Below are 11359 nucleotides of genomic sequence, written 5' to 3' on the forward strand. Positions count from 1 at the left end.
TGACCTTTTTCCTGTGGAGTCATAAAAATGACACAACAAAAATTTTCTGCTGAGTCACTTCTGATTCTTAGTGACCCCACAGGACAGGAGTAACTGGGTGGGTTTAAATCACCAACCATTTGGTTAGAGTCAAGTGTTTACCCTTTCCACCGCCAGGACACTCCTGTATAGGAAGAGATGACACAGAAGAACTTGACCTACATTTTCTACATGTTATGATATTTTTCCCTCTTTGGTTTTCCTTTTCCTCCCTAAGCTAATAGAAATACTAGGTGACATAATAGAGTGATTTATTTTTTTCCTTACTAGTTAAATTTGAACAATGGCTTGCTAGCAGGCCCACTGCCATTGAGCTGGTTCTGATTCACAGAGCTGATTCTGATTCACAGGATGATTTGGGGCAGAGTAGAATTTTTTCCACCGGGTGTTCTAGGCGGTCCATTTTCACAGAAGCAGACAGCCTCATCCTTTCTCCAAGGAGCAGCTGGTGAGTTTGACCTGCCGGCTTTGAGTAGCAGCCCTAAACTGTTTATTATTTCCACCCATGTGACGGCATGTGCAGTAAGTGGTTGACCAGAGGTCACAAGTCATATGTGGTGGAGTCAAAATTCAAGGCTGGATCTTGTGGATCCAAAGGTGGGTCTATGCAGCTGCGTTTGCATGAGAAGGATAACAATCGTAGTTAAGTCCCAGAATAGTTCTGCGGAGAAACATTGCATGACAGATGGGACTCCCTCATAATGAGTGCATTCTGATGACAAAATTCCACCAACCAAGCCCCAGTTCCTGGTCTTGCAGAAGTCTGTTCGCGTCTCTTAGGTAAAGAGACTCGTTATGGAAGACGGCCATTTCTATCTTCAAATTTCCTAGACAGAGCGAATGCTGAAGGACTTGACTTCCGACTGAATGTTTGGCGGTTGGAACCCACCTAGAAATCAGAAGTAAACTTACAGAGCAGAGACCTCCAGCGGAACACGTGTCCGGACTGTGCACGGAGCAGGCTTTGGGTCTATTTTGGCGCCTTCCTAAACGGTGCTGCTGTGTGCGAGGATTAAAAACAATGGAAGGGAACTTACTTCCTGACCCACGTGTGGTTGACGGCATGGAGTTCATTCTGACTCGTGACCAACCCCGTGGGCGACGGAAAAGAACCGTTCCGTAGGGTGTCTTGATACAAGCCGGACACTGAGCTTTGTTTTTCTGCCACTCACGTTGGGTGGTTTCAAACCACAAACTTGTAGGTTAGGGGCCCGTCACAAATGGTCTCTGCCACCTGGAAACCTGCGAACCAAACAACCAAACTCACTGCCATGGAGTCAATGCTGACTCATAGTGATCTGCTGTGGCTTTCCAAGAATGCTACTGTTAACGGGAGTAGAAAGCCCGGCCTCTCTCCCTGGGGCTGGAGGTTCTGAACGGTGGACCATGTGGTTCGCAGCCCAATGCAGAACCACTGCATCCCTGAGTGGTGATGTTCCTACCGACATTGGCGACATCCTAAGGCGGGTGTTCACTTCCATGGCGCATAAAGAAAGCAACAGAGTGGAAACTCCTTAGTGCTGGACATTGTGTACTAGCGCATGAGAAACGTTCAGAGAAATAAAGACTTGGTTTCATCCTGCATTTTATCTGGCCCTCCTTTTGGGGTAATGTGCAGCGCCGCAGTTTGTACCTCACAAGATTGTACAGACAGGAAGAAAATGAGAAGGACAGGACTTTCAAGTAAGTGAATGCTTGGTGACATGAGAGAGGGAATCTAACGAGCAAATGCATCCCTGTGCATTTCCAGGGAATGTAAGCCAGCAGATGTGACTTGTCATCCTTGGAATGTGCTCAAGCTGCAAACACACTGGAATTCGCACAGATACCAGAGAGATATTCTACATAGAATCACTTGAGCCTTGATGTTGGACACCCCCTGGAGTGGATACCATACCCTGTTATGTCTAAGCTATGGGGGAGTTCACATTCCTGCATACTTGAAGCTGCCTTGTTGATTGCCTTTCAAGTCAAACCTAAGTCTGGCCAAGCGCCTTGCCTGATGAACACAGTGTGGTAACCAGGAATGAAAATTTCCCCACCCTTCCACCCCCGTCGCCCTTCCCTCCAGACAAAAAGCCCTGCCCAGATTTCAAAGAATTCCCAGAGAGACTTCTTGCTGGTCTATCTCCAGGATTCCAGCCAGCACAAATCAAGAAAATGGTTTCCAGGTGCAGCCCCACCTCCCCGCCCCCCACCCTCCTCCACCCACCTCTCCCATCCCTGTAAAATCGGGTGATTACTCCAAGCTTTAATCTATAGATGGACGATAGGGGGAACAGGGGGGTAGCCTTAAGATGCTAAAGCCCAGAGAAAAATCATTTTGCCGTTTTCATTTTAGCGGAGTCATGTCCATTCTCCAAAACATATCATGCAGCCCAGCATGATTAATTCCATCTCTTTTGATAAGCCTCTGAGCTCAAATAACTGGGGTACATTATCTGAACCCTAGAAGGAGTCCTATGGAGTGAAGCTTTCACAGAGGCAGTTCTAAGCCAATGCTATTACTTCCTCACAGTCACTAGCTCCATTTTTACACAAAGCTGTAATGGCCAGGTGGGATGAGGGTGGGGGGTGGAATTGCTTACTTTTCAAAATTGTCTTTGATATTGCTGAATTCAGGTAATAACAGATAATCATTAATCAACAAAGCACCGAAAGAAGATGTGGGGGGTGGGGGGTGGGGAAGCTTTGTTAGGCATATTCATAGCAAGATAACAACCATTAGAAGTGACAATGTTTAGAGCAAGTCCCAGTGATCTGGTTTTTCCTCATTCATTTGAAATGTAGCAATTTCTTGGGTGGCCTAGTTATACCAGGACATTTAAAGTTTGGCTAATTGTGGACTTTCCTCGGGTGGGCTTCGTATTCAACTACCGACTTCCACATTGTCAGAACCCTAAAAAGGTTTCCTCTTTAATCATGAGGTCTTCTTTATCTTCTACATTATTGTCCAGTATTTATTTCCTTAAGGTGTACAATTCAGGACACAAGGAGTGAGACATGTCCTACGACCACTCACCTTGCACCATAGAAGAGAATATCACAAATGCAAAGGCCAAGGGGTTCTGTTGTGGTTCTTTTTCTCATTTGGTTTCATTCCATCCTTACTCAGAATCATGTGAATTTGAATTTGCTTGGCTTTGGCCATAAGAACCCTTGTAAAGCTTTATTTTTCTTCTGAGGTTCCTCATTTTATCAGTACGCATTTTTCTCTGTGTTGTTTTGTTCCCTTGTGATTGATATGCTATTGATTCTTGCTGAGAAAAGACATTTAGGATTTTTAATCTATATCAGAAGGAGTTTGGCTGGTTCAGTAGGTAACTGAAAGGTCAGAGGGTCAAACCCACCAACTTCTTTGTTGGGGAGAGATGTGACAGGCTGCTTCCATATGATTTGTGAATATTAGATCAAGACAACTGTTTAAGAAAGAAAGAAAGAAAGCTAAACTTGATATGTCGTAACCATGAGTGACAGAGGAAGCATTTTTGCTGTCGGGACATTGAGTTCATGTCAATGGCAGTGGAACAATATGGAGAGGTATATCCATAAAGGTTGTATAACATGAAGAGTCTAATTAATGGCACTGAATTATATATGTAGAAGTTGTTGAATTGGAGAATGTTTTGTATATTTTTGTCAACATTTTTTTTGGAAAAAAACCATGAGTAACATGGAGTATAAGAAAGAAGAAAATTTATATAATTGATTTTGGTAATGATTGTACAACTCTTCTTGGTATGATTGAATTATTGAATTGTTTGATATGTGAATGAAATGTCAATAAGACTGTTTAAGAAAAACACTGGATGAATTTACTGAGAGGTAAGCCACACCAAGACCAGCCTTGCTGAATGGTAACGTTTTCTTCCTCCTAACAGCCCAAGGTGGTCCTCAACCTTCCTAATGCTGCTACACTTTAAGACAGTTCCTCATGTTGTGGTGGCCCACCCCCCCAGCCATAAAATTATTTTCATTGCTACTTCATAACTGTCATTTTGCTGCTTTCATGAATGGGGTGACCCCTGTGAAAGGGTTGTTCGGCTCCCCAAAGGGGTCTTAACCCACAGGTTGAGAATCGCTGGCCTAAGGGCTTCTAAATAAAATTCTCTTTCAGTGTTCCCCCGACCCCCACAAGTCCTGCCCCAGAAATTCTGTGGGGGTTTCGATTCTGCTTTCTAGAGCATCTATGAGTTGAAATCAACTCTATGGCAGTGGGTTTGGATTCTGATTCATAGCAATCCTATAGTCAGGGTAGTTGCCCTGTGGGACTTCCAAAACAACACATCATTACAGAAACAGACAGCCTTATCTTTCTTTTGCAGAGGGGCTGGCAGATTTGAACCACTGACCTTGTGGTTAGCAGTTGGATGTTTAATTCCCTGTAGCACCAGAGATTCTTGGCTTGGTTTTAGGTAACCTGGATTAGGAAGACCTGCAACTCTTAATCAGAAAATCTGCAGTTTGTCTTTTTATAAAGTTTTAAATGTACTCCTCTTAGAATCGCCTTGGTTTCAAGAACAACTAGTACTTGCCAACATTAATGTTCTCGTCTTGGACTCAGGTTCCCAGGTCCCTACAGTAAGAAGGGTTATTGGATAGGCTTGTGGCTAATGGAACAGGACCTAATGGGATGTAAGAGAATCCCAGGCTTGGTACACAAACAAGACCTATCTGTACTTCTGATTCTTGTGTCCACCAGTAGCTGGATAGAGAAGACCAAAGGACTCTGAAGACCTGAGTTCGGGGAGTTGGTTGGACGTAGTACCACAAAGAGGATGATTCTCTGACTTTCAAGTGAACGACAATGGATCCTTCCCCTTGCACAGATTCTCCTTTGAATGAGATGCCCTTCGCTGCTATTGTGCTGATCCACTGAGTGTCAGATCATTTATTAACTTACCCACCTTAGTGTAGAAACGGGAACTCTGCCGGGGTGCTGAGGAAATAATATTGTTTGGGTGGCATATTACAAGAAACCTTATTAAAAACTGAAATCCTAAACAGACCTGCCATGATGCGGTGGCACTTAGGGCAAACCTGTAATGTATGATAACTTGGAAGAAGAAGGTATGCCAAGTGAGCTTGCTACTCTCCGGGAACTGGTTAGAAAGAGAATGAATGTGCTGACTGTGACAGGCTACAGTCATGCAGGAGGAGATGAGTTTAGTAAGCACTGGTTGGTGTGCAGACTGAAAAGAAGGCAAACGGCATCCAGACATTTACAGCCTCGAGGGAGTGGAGAAGCTGAGTATTTTCTAGAATACAAACTGCAGAAAATTAGATTGAAAGTGTCTTTGAAAGACTGGCTCATTAGGGTTCAAGTATGGCCTTCCCACTGTAAAGACATTTGGAAATGTTCCAAGACTCCCCTGGTAGTCGGGACTGGAGGAATAGTACTGGGCATCTTTGGTAGAGACCAACGATGCTGCTAAGCATCTGGCCATGCGAAGGACAGATTCTACAGTAAGAACTTTCTTTTCCAAAATATCTCCAGTCCTCAATTTGAAACATACTGGTCTAAAACTAGCTTTAGGCCCTCATGCTTGCACGAAAAAGAGTGACAATGGCATTTCCTATGACAGAGAGCGAGAGAATCCTTACTGACGAGGTGTCTGGGGAAGACAGCTGACAAGTCCAAACCACCTAGAACTGGGTGCCTTGTAGAGTGGTGTCCTTTGTGATGTTGGCATTGCCCTGACAGCATACACTACACACATTTACAATAAAAACCTATTCGGGAGTGGTTATCAAATCCACCATATTGGAGATTATTTAACCGGCTTTCTTTTAACTCATACTTGATTTGTTTAATTGAGTTTGAGTTGGAATAATGTATAGAGTTATATTAATATTATAGTTATATTAATGTCCACATCATCTTAGATATCTCTTATACATTGCCATCGGATCGATGCTGATTCAGAGAAACCCTATTGGATAGAGAAGAACTACCCTAGTGAGTTTCAGAGACTGTTTTTAGGAGCAGAAAGTCTCATCTGTCTCTCATGTAGCACCTGGTAGTTGCGAATCGCCGACGTTGCATTTGCAGCCCAGTGTGTAGCTGCTATGCTCCCAGAGCTCGTATCGAGGCTATCTAGTTCTACACGTGGTTGGCTTTGTTGTTAATTCCAAGCCAATATACCTCATGTGGAGCCATCACACACCTACCACTAGAAGCTTCTGGGTTGCTATAATGTGGAATGGGTTTTAAAGGACCATCCAGGTGATCACAGACTGGGAAGGAGATCCTCATGATTTCTACCAAAACAGAGCCATTGAAAACATTTGGGCCACAATGGTGCAAACCATAGCCAGTGTTCTGCACAGGACTGGCCTGTCATTTGTTCAGCTGCGCATGAGGTTACCCTGAGTTGAAGGTCTTGTCCACAGCAGCTGGCAGCAATAGTGTATTCATGAATTGATTTCTAAGAATATGCTACGAGTGCTGCTCTTTGTTCATTTTTATGATGGATTGTTCATCTTAGCACTTTTCTTTTATGGCTCTATATATTCTCCAATTCTCTGGTGATTCTTGGTTTTCCATAGGTGATTACGAATGGCATGGATTTCCTGTCCCAATATTCTAAATGAAAGGGGGTGGGGAACTAGGTGGGAGAAGTCAACTTCAGATTTTGCTACAGGTCTCAACAACAATAGCAACAAGCAGACTTCATTCTGACTCATAGCAATATGACAGGCCAGAGTAGAACTAACTACCCGGAGGATTTCCCAGACTGTCATATTTCTTGCTCAGAAGAGGAAATAGGTTCAACTTGCCAACATTTTGGTTGATTAAACCAAGCCACTAGGGTGCCTTCTAAAGTTGAATAAAACTCACTACCATCGAGTTGGTTCTGACTCATAGCAACCCTGTAGGGCAGGGTAGAACTGCCCCTGTGGTTTCCCAAGACTGTAACTCTTTACAGGCATAGAAGGCCTTCATTTTCTCCTGATGTATTAATAAGTGAGCTCTAAATCTACCCGCACGCTATCCAATTAATTGTGTTATATTCTTTAAAAAATGAGGAGTGAAGGGCACACTTGCAGCCCAAGAAAGGGGGTGAGGAACCAGGGAACAGATTATGTAGCTATTCCTCAGATGGTCTTTTATAATTACTCTGGCTTCTGTCCCAACCACCCAGCTTTTCTAACCCTCCAACTCTCAGCAGGGGGCCTTCCCATCCTGACCAGAACAGCCTGCTTTGACCTTTCCTCCCCTGTGTGTAGACCTTTTGCACTCTCTCCTATTCATCTGGTCACTCGACAATCAGTCCACCTTCTGCCACCCGGAAAGCTATTAAAGTCTTGGCCTGCCAGTATGTTGTACTTGTTGTCACGGAGGGATGTGGCGAGGATGAGATTAAACACACTGCCTCATCTTGTTCACTTGAACTGGTAGTGCCGCCATTCATTCTGCTCACCCTGCTTCCCTTCCACCCCTTTTCCTGCTTCACGGCCTCTTTTTTTCTTCCTGGAGCTGAAGGGAAAGCAAACAAATAAAAATCCACTTATGCAAAGTAATTCTCCCTCTTCTCTGAATCCTTAATGTTAGCAGAGACCCTATTCCTTAGCATCTGCATGCTCCGCTAAGTAATCGTCTAAACTTAAAAATCAAAATTATACAAGGGTACTTCACAAGCTCGTGAATAAATAGAATTAAGAAATAAGGGAATTTTTCCATCACTTTCCGAAACCTCCTCATATATTTTTCCATCTCCCATAGACTCGAGTTTCTAGCTATAACACTTTTTGTCCTATCACTTCATATTAATGTCTAATGTATAAAAATATTGGTTTCATTTTAAACACCTGTGAAGGATTTAAACCTCCACAATACATTTCATAATTTTTCCAGACCATCTTCAAATGCTTCACACTACTACCTCTCCTTGCTAAACATGTTTGCCTTGTGAAATCGCCTCGCAGAGCTTTGCACCTGCCATTTCTTCTATCTGGGCCATGCTATCTGTTCTCTTTCCACTTGGCTAATTCTGTGTACCCATTTAGGGCTCATCTGGAATCTAACCTGCTCATTCAGATTCTCTGATGTTCCCATGGAAAGTGCCACCTCATTCCAGTCCACACACTTTCTCTACTGCTTATTGGCTGATTCATTTTGTACTTTACATTACAGATTTATTCTATTCTGTGTGTGAATGCAATAGCGAAAATGACACTGGATTTAAGATGCTAGGTTCCATATTTAACTAACTCCGAATCTAATCCCTTGGTAAGTTCTTGCACTTCACTGCCATCCAGTCTGTGCTGACTCATAGCAAGCCCCTGTGGGTTTCCCAGATGGTAACTGTTTCCGAGAGTAGAAAGCCCAAGCTTCCTCCTGAGGAACTGCTGGTGGTTTTGAACTACTGACCCTGTGGTTCACAGTCCAATGCACAACCACTGCACCATCCAAGTCTCCTTGAAAGGGAGTGAAAAGTATCAGCATGCTAAACTGGTAACTGAAAGGTTGATGGCTCAAGTCTACTCAGAGTTGTCTTTAAGGAAATATCTGGCAATCTACTTGAGAAAAATCAGCCACTGAAAACCCCATTAAGACGCACACAATTCCAGAGTCAGAGCTGACTCCAATGTGGGAAGGAGAATGGGAGTACATCCAAAATCATACGTGGACTTGTATAGTCTACATGCAATTACATCCATGAATGAGGGGGCACAAACAGGGGCCAAAGTTATTAAAATATCTTCGACACAATGAAACACCTTGTGGGGAAAGAGCTCCTGGACCTGGGGGCTGACAACTAGAGTCTGGAGGGATACCAGGGAAATGACTTAAAATAGTTCACAAAGACTGGTCCATATCTTACTTTGATGAGTAATCCCGGGGTTTTAAAAAGCTTGTGAACAGCCCTCTAAGAGGTGTACCTATCTGTCTCTCCCCACCTGGAGCAAGGAGGAGTGATAGCAATTGCAATGTACATGGAAACAATCAGCACAGTGGAACACGTACACATTAGCCGCCACCACCCTGTGACCAGAAGAGCGAGCTGGTTCCTGGCGCCCACTATCAATGCCTCTGAAAATAATCATATGCGAAGGTCCTGGAAGGAGTGGGAGAAAAGTGTGGAAGGAACCCAATGTAAAATCGTGAAAGAAACCAGACGAGCTGCTCAGTTAGAAATTCTTGAGACGCTGGAGACTATGGGCCTTAGTCATTCTTCAGGCCTGGAATTGAATCACCCCAAAGTTAGAATCATCAGCCTTTTAAGATCAAGAGGACATCATTTGTCTAAGGTCAAGTACAGAGCGTTAGGAAATCCAGGGGAGTGGAAATAGGAAAGAGAGAGAGGCAGGGGTATGGCATCTGGAGAGACTTGCAGTGGAGGAGTTGAAACAAAATGTGTGTGACTTGTTAAATGTAGAACCGGCTGTTGATGTGCTCTATAAACCTTCCCCCAACTCACAGGTACAAGGTCAAAAGAAAACCCCGTGGAGCACAGTCCACTCTGACACATAATGGTCTCCACCAATCAGTAGTTGATTCCGTAACAACTTTGCTTTTCTATCAGCTTATTGCTCTGTCTCACTCTGAGCATCACTTAGCCTCTCTTGGTGTCTTTCAACATTTGTAAAGAGAAAGAAAGAAAGAAAGAAAGAAAGAAAGAAAGAAAGAAAGAAAGAAAGAAAGAGAAAGAGAGAAAGAAAGACAGACCATTTGCCTACACCATACAATGGAGGAGTGGAGCTCTGGTGGCCTAGTGGTTTCTCATTGGGCTGCGACCCACAGGATGGACAGTTCAAAACCATGAACTTCTCCTTGGGAGAAAGGCAAGGTTTCTACTCCTGTAAATAGTTACAAACTCAGAAACCCAAAGGGGCAGTTCTACCCTCTCCTATAGGATCTCTGTGAGTTGGCATTGACTTGCTGGAAGTGATTGTGTTGTGTTAAAAACAATGGAGATAATAAAGTCCAATCCAGAGGGTTGATGTGAGAATTAAATGAGATCCTGTAGGAATATGACTAAGAAAGCACCCGGTTTGAAGTCGTAAATGAGTGACTAACCTGTTGTTGCTGTCAGGTGCCATCAGATTGATCGCAACTCAGCAGCCCTCTGTACAACCAGGTGAAGCACTGCCCAGGCCTGGGCCAACCTCTAACTGGTGTTACGTTTGGGCTCAGTGTTGCTGCCACCGTGTCACTCCATCGTGTCGAGAGCCTCCCTTTTTGCCACTGCCCCTCTATTTTATTTTACTCGCCGGGTAAACGTTAATTCTCTGCCCCCTTGTATGGGTGTCCTAAGCAATGCAACACTTTATCACAGACTCAGCAAATTCAATCAAGACACCTATTACTGAACTCACTGTTTTCCTACTTCAGAAGTTTGGACATGACTGAGGAGAGCTTAGGGTCTCACACCGTTGAAAAACATGTGCTGCTTGAGCATAGAGCTTTCGGGTGATTGAGGTTCTCCCTCAATAATGTGGATGGTTGGCAGCATTCAGTTCGGGTGCTTTAGCAAGCACCGAGGTCTCTTTTTCTGTGCTGGCTGTCAGGGATCACTCTCTGCTTCTAGATAGTGCTTCTAGGTCCTAGCCAGATGATGCTCTAAACTATGTCCTCGTACTTCAAAGCCAATAACCCCCTCAAGGCTGCCATGACAGAGCTTTCCTTATGTCATGTACGAACCTCACCAAATCACATGATGTGCATCAGGAAGTGACCATCCCTTCATGCTCTCAGCTCCCGCCCACACAAGAAAGCGAGCATCACCCAGGGAATATGATCCCAAAGCTGGAAGTCATGGCAATGGTCTTCCAACAGTGCCAAGCACAACACGCTTGAGCTGAACAGTAAAGAGAATAAGAGTGTGCAGATGTCAGGAGTCTGTGAAGTTATCAATTAAGGAACTTTAGGGCACAGGAGGAGAGACCCATTTGGGCCTGAGAAATGATACATATTGGATGGGAGCTAAGGATAAGCAGGCTACAGAAGAATATACCACTAGGTGGACGCTAATCAAGCAAGGCAAGACTTCACTCAGTGATGTTCTTGAAGGGATGTGGGAGGAATTGATGGACGGAGTAAGTTTGCTCAAGGTGCACATGAATAAATTCCAGTCAAATGATGGCCTTTTCTGTTGTAGGGGACAAAATTATATTGGGAAGAATCATGTCACCCCATTTTCCAATCTGGCTGATACAGTGCTGGTTCATCACACTGATTTGGTAAAAGTAGTAACAATCATATTGTAAATATTGTTCTTAGTGATAGTGGTTGCTGAAAAGTCCAGTCTGACTCACAGTGACCCCAAGCAGGTGTGCAAGGTGGAACTATTCCATCAGGCTTTTAAGGCGATGA

This window comes from Tenrec ecaudatus, chromosome 11 (assembly GCF_050624435.1).
Source record: "Tenrec ecaudatus isolate mTenEca1 chromosome 11, mTenEca1.hap1, whole genome shotgun sequence".
NCBI classification, from domain to species: Eukaryota; Metazoa; Chordata; class Mammalia; order Afrosoricida; family Tenrecidae; genus Tenrec; species Tenrec ecaudatus.